The sequence below is a fragment of the Diceros bicornis genome, chromosome 18 (genome assembly GCF_020826845.1).
Source record: "Diceros bicornis minor isolate mBicDic1 chromosome 18, mDicBic1.mat.cur, whole genome shotgun sequence".
Taxonomy (NCBI): domain Eukaryota; kingdom Metazoa; phylum Chordata; class Mammalia; order Perissodactyla; family Rhinocerotidae; genus Diceros; species Diceros bicornis.
In genome coordinates this window covers 58,187,125-58,193,124 of record NC_080757.1, presented here as the reverse complement: position 1 = coordinate 58,193,124, position 6,000 = coordinate 58,187,125, and positions in this window count along the sequence as shown.

Here is a 6,000-nt window from a genome sequence, read left to right as displayed (position 1 = left end):
CCTGGCGAGAGCAGGGAGGAGCAGTTCCCAGAGGCTAGGAAGAGGAGGAGGCGGGGGAAGCAATAGGCGTGGCTGCAACATGGAGTCTGGTAGACGTGGGTTCGAGCCTCAGCTCTAAGATTTACTAACTTGGTGTCTTGGGGTAGTTGTCTAAGTCAGCTGTGACATGAAAGTCAGCTGTGCAACGGCTCCACCTCCTAGGACTGTTGGGATGTACTGACGTCTCCGGCACTAGCAGATGCTCATCGCTGTTTGTTTTAAACAGCGATGCTGATGGCAGCCCTGGAAAGAGGGCTGAGTGAATGAATGAAAGCAGAGGGCTGCCCTAGGGGAGCTGCAGGCTGGGAAGAGGGAGAGACACACACCTCACTGCACTGTCCTCCACCCCCCAACTGCTGCCCGTGCCTCACACTCGTTAAACCCAACAGAAGGCAAAGGAAGAGGGAGCCCATTGACGTGGCCCCACAGGGCAGCCTCCCCAGGCACAGAGCAGGCAGGGGGTGGGTGTGGAAGGATGACAGGGGCTACTTGGCCAGAGGCGTCCTAGCTCCCCCAGAGGGCTTCCCGGGCGAGAGCCAGTTCACTGTGCTTCCTGAGCTCTCCCTTCATTTGCAGACACATGTCCTCATATGAGGTGACCCCTGGGGTCATCTCCACTCCTCTGTCCTTCCATTCCCCCCTCCCTCCTCTCCACATATCAGAGCTGTCACAGCCTCTCCATCCCCCCTTGCTGTGGTCTTGACACCAGTAAACAGTTAGCCATTGATGATTAGGTAGCTAGTAACTAAAGTTTTTTTTTCAATTACTGATTACAGATTTTAGTTGTTCCCCCGCCCATTGTTAACTGTGCTGTGTAGGCAATATGCTATCTGACTCCCACTAGGTTCCTATAGATAACATCTCCCTGGCGCCTGGGTCACCAGGGTAACGGATATTTGAGCTGTTTTTCAGGAATTAGGACCCCTTGTCCAGTTCAGGCCAGTTGAGACCACCAACCCATCAACTGGGCCTGGGCAAATGCTTGACAAGTGACAAGTGACCTTTTTGACGTCAAGAGGCTAACAACTCCACGCTAACGACACCATTTTGTGAACATGTGTCCTGTGAAGAGGCATGAAGTCTGACTACACTTGTACAGATCATCAATTGCCTCACCTCTCCTTACCTCTAATCATCTATCTCCACATTTCAGACCACCTTGCCTCCTATCCCATAAATATCCTTGAGTCCCCATTTTCGGGGAGGCGGGAGACTCGTTCTCCCACGTCCTCATTTGGCTGCCTTCTGATTAAAACTCCCTCTCTGCTGCAATCTCGTCGTCTCGGTGATTGGCTTCCTGGGCGATGGGCCAAAACAAACCAGGTTCGGTGACAGTCTCAGCCTGGGCCCTGTTATGGCTCCATTGGACCAAGGGCTATGGTCTCCAACCAGCTCCCCAGCTAGGTCTGCCCTCCCCAGCCCATGCGCCCCTCAGCTGCAGGGCCGGTGCTCTAAGCCAGGTCTGCACATGCCTGCTCTCACGTTCACTGGTGCCCAGCAGCCACAGAGGCAGGGGCTGAGCCCGGGGCATGGTGCTCAGGGCCCCCACCTCTTCCACGATGCCATTCCCTAGGGCTGGCAGAAGCATCAGAGCATGGGTCCTCGAGCCAGACAAAAAGGGTGTGTGAGCCCAGTTTTGCCACTCAGTTTCCTCACATTCATTCATTCATTCATTCACTCAACAAGTCCTCATCTGTGCTGGGTTCTGCACTGAGGCCCTGTAGACCCATTGGGGAACAAGCCCACCCTCATGCCTTCATGAGGTCTACACAGGGTCGTTGGGAGGATCAAGTGTTTAGAACAGGGCATAGCATGGAGTCGAAGCTGTAGCAATGTCTGCTCTCATTATTAATACTAGTACTCATCCAGTAAACCAGCCCTGTCCATACTAGCAGAGCCCCGCCCTCCTCGGTCCCAGCAATGCAGGGATGTTTACATGTCTGACCCCCTACCCCAGCCTGGAGAGCTGGACCGCTGCCTTATTTCCCTCTCACTCCCTAGTGCCCGCACAGGGGCTGGGGCACAGGAGCAGCGCTAGGCAGAATGAGAGAGAGACCCATGGAGCCCAGGGACAGCCCCACTGGTCCCCCGCAGTGGAGTGCCTCTCCCCCGAGGGTCATGGGATCCCGCCTGGGCCTGACCCCAGAATAGGAGTCCAGCGAGCTGGGGGAAGTGCTCCCAACAGTGGGACACACCCTATTCCCATCCCTTGTAGGGAAGGGGGGTCCCCACCTTGCCTCTTGGAAGATAAATGGAGCAGAGCTGTGGCTGAGGGCAGAATGTTGCAGCAAGATGCCAGAAAGGAGAAGGGGGCAGGTCCCAGGAACAGGCTGAGCCCTGGTCCTGCAGAGGGAAGCCTGGGTGCAAATTAAATGTCTAGCTGTTGGCCAGGCCGAGCCTTCCCTTTATCATCTGCAGCAAAGCATTTACAGTCAATAAACGGGCTAATTAATTCTCTTCAAAGACCTCTCAATTATTCATCCTGGGCTACAGAGAGAACAATTAGAGCACCTCCTGCTCATGGCTCTGGAAGTGGAAGGGCGGCTGGGCCGCAGAGCTGAGCCCCCTGGGCCCACACAGCCTGGGGGTCCCCAGGGGGCCCTCCCCCAACAAAGGCTGACAAAGGCTAGGCAAGCCTTGTCCCTGGGCCCAGCAGGACCGGACCCCTCTTCTTCCTTAAACTTGCAAGCAGCCCAGATCATTATCCTTGCTTCTCAGGGGAGGAAGTTGAGACCCCAAGCGAGCGGTCAGTTTACTTCTGTCCAACAGCCCGTCAGAGCAGACCTGTGGACACAAAGCCAGGCTCCCGGCATGCAGCCTCCCTTGGGGCGCTGCCAGGTGCCGGCACCCGGGCCGCTGGACCTGAGCGGACCCTTCTGGGGCTCTAGGAAAGAGGTTTGTGCTGGGAGGAGGGGCAGAGGAGGAAGAGGGGAGAGCTAACGTGGCCGGCAGCTGCAGGCCAGGCTGGGTAGATCTGATCCCCCACCAACTGCAGCAGAAGTCACCCTTGGAGAGCTGGAGCCCAGGGGGGCCCTCGGGTTCTACTGGAACGACCCTGGCACCCCAGCAAGTCTCCTCCAAGGCTGGAGCCTTAAGCCGGGGGCTGGCTTCCCTTCTCCCCTCCAACTTCCTGGAGCGCTCAAGTCCGATCACTGGGGCCTTGAGCGAGAGGGTAGCAGGCCTGTCCTCTGTCAGCCTCCTCGCCTCCGGCCCAGGCCCCCCGCTGTCGGCTCTCCCCTGACTCCCCCAAACAGCGTCGGCCGGCAAGCGGAGGGTTAACTCCCAGCCGCTCCCAGACCGCGCCGAGTGGGGGGTGGGGGGCCGGGGGCGTGCCTGTCGGGAAGTATGGATTTCTGCAGTGGTTTTACTGGAAAAGCTGTAGCTGAAGGTGGGAGGGGGTCACCATGGCAACTTCTGGCCTTGGGAGCAGGTTGGCTGGTGGGAACCAATTCTTCCAGGGGCCCAAGGGGGCCCGGCTGGCGCTTGGCACCCAGGGGCCCCAGAGCTGCCTCCCAGGGCTCCTCAGCGCCTTGGGGAGGCACAGAGACCCTCCCCAATCTGGAATTACCGACTTCCCCGCCTCCCTCCAGCAACACCTCCCCAGGGCTGGGCCCCTGACTCAGCTGCCCCGCCCCCCATTGAAGCGCCCCCGACCCGAGCTGTTAATCGATGAACCAATTACGAAGCGGCCGCCCGGCAGCTCGCGGGAATCTCCCTCTCTAAGAGCTTTACCTCGGGAAAGAGCCTCGACTCTGTGGCCTGGGGTGAAATCAGGGAATGCCACGGAGGAGACAGCCCTCCCCAGCCCAGCTCAGCCGAGGAAGCCTAGGACTCCAGGGGCCCAACAGCTCACTCTCACCCGGCCCCACCCGGGAAGATTCCCGCCACAGCGGCAAGTTCAAGGAAGTCCTCCCCCCCAACACAAACACGCACGCCCTCCCCGCCGGGGACACGGGGCCTCCGGAAGCCCCGAGCTGGAGCGGGGTGGGGGTGGGGGTAGGGAGGGCGCCTCCAGGCACAGGAGGCTCCTGGATGCACCGCCAGAGCCCGTCGCCCCTGCTCGCTCCCTGCCCACGTGCAATACCAGGCGGCTGTGGTCGACCCCGCCCAGGGCCCCACAGTGCCGCGCGGCCCGGGGCCGACCTCCCGTCGGGGCCCTCCGGCTGGCAGCCGATTCAGCCCGCGGCCCCTGAGGGACTCCTGGCTTCGGACGGGACCCTGGGGTCGGGCCAGGGCGCGCTGGGCACTGCTGGTGGGAGGGGTCTGGGCCCGGGCCCTCCAGGCTCAGGTTCCTGGGGGCCCCGAGGGGCGGCGGGGATTGGCCTCAGACCCCCCCCCCCGAATATCCTGCAAGCTCAGGGTGGGCGGGTGCGTGGTGGGGGTGTGCCCGGGAGGCGCTTCCAGGAATCTCCAGTGGCGCTGCCCAAACGGCCAGGAATAGAGGGCATACAGAGGGCACACGCAGCTGGGGGAACCTGGTGGAGGGAGCGGGGTCCAAGCGAGGGGGGAGGCTCCGCACACTACCTTCCCCTTGCTCCAGGAAAGACCACCCACCTTAGACCACGTGGGCACCAATCCCTGCTCTGCTGAAGGTCCTTAGGCCGGTAACTCTTCTGAAACTCAGTTTCCTCATCTGTAAAATGGGCAGGATAAGACCACTCCTGTCTCCAGGGGGTGCTGAGCACTGAGACCACTATTGCCCCTGCAGGTGCCTTAGTGTGGGATTCCAAGGTCTCGCCCGTTCTCTCCTCCTCCTACCCCCACTAGGAAAAACCCCTGACCCTTCTTAAGGCCTCCTGGGTTGCTGCTGAGAGGTGTGCCTCCCCACCCTCCTTCGCGCCCACCAGGGATGCCCGGGTAGAACTGGCCTCTGGCGTGGCGCCCCCTGCTGGCAGTCCGCGCAGGCCAGAGCCCCAGAGGTGAAGTAAACCTGCCCCAGGTGTTGTCTCTGCCCGCTGGACACTCAGCTGTGGCTTCCCAACGCCCGCCAGTGCCTGAGAGGGTTAAAGGCCACGGATCGGGGTCCTTCCTTCCCTCACCCCCAGTCGATTTAGGGGATACCTAAATCAGCTTCCCCCGGCTGCCTACTGCTCCCCCTACAGTCCCCTCCCCGGCCCCGCGCCCGCCTGGGCCTTCCATTTCGCGCTCTCAGATCTGCCGAATCCCGATAAAACATTTGGGGGAGATAAGTGCTGCGTATAAATAATTAAGACCACATGCATATTCGCCAACAAAAAAATTTTAAACCCCCATTCCGGGAACAGCTGCTGGTGTGGGGCCTGGACGGGGCGGCTGAGGCCCGCCCCCACCCTACTCGCTCCTGGGGAGGATCAGCCGGGGGCCCCTCCCCTGGTGAGCCCCTCCCCAGGCCACAGAGGGGCTGTCTCCCTGCTTGGCCCAGAATGGGCGGGACGGGGAGAGGGTGGCAGAGGGGCTCAGAGCCCATGGGTGGGGTGGGAGAGACTAGCACCACCATGGTGTGGCCCTCACACACCCCCAGAGGCCAAGCCCCTCTGCAGTCTCCCAACCCCCATGCCAGACAGTGTCTAGGCACTCATGGATGCCCAATAAATATGAACTGAATGGACCGAATAAGTGAATGAATGAGACAGTGCACAAACTGGTCCCAGATTGCAGGGGAGTGTCTGTCCTGAGCTCTGGCAGAGGACAGGCAGCCCTCATCCCCCACCAGCTGCTGGTAGACACCTTTTCCGGGTGCAGCTGGAGGGCCTCAGGTGAGAAGACTGGAAGAACTTCCAGCGGGAGTCAGGCCACAGGCCTGGCAGAGTGGAGCTGCCCTCCTCGCCCTCCTCCTCTGCAGGAGGGTCAGCACAGGATTGCCCTGGGCCAAAGGAAGGCTTGCCCTGCCATGCCCATGCTCAAGAAGCTGCCAGGGCTCCCTACTGATGCCAGGGTCTAATCCTATCCCTCGGGTGGGCTTTCAAGGTCCTCTGTCTCACT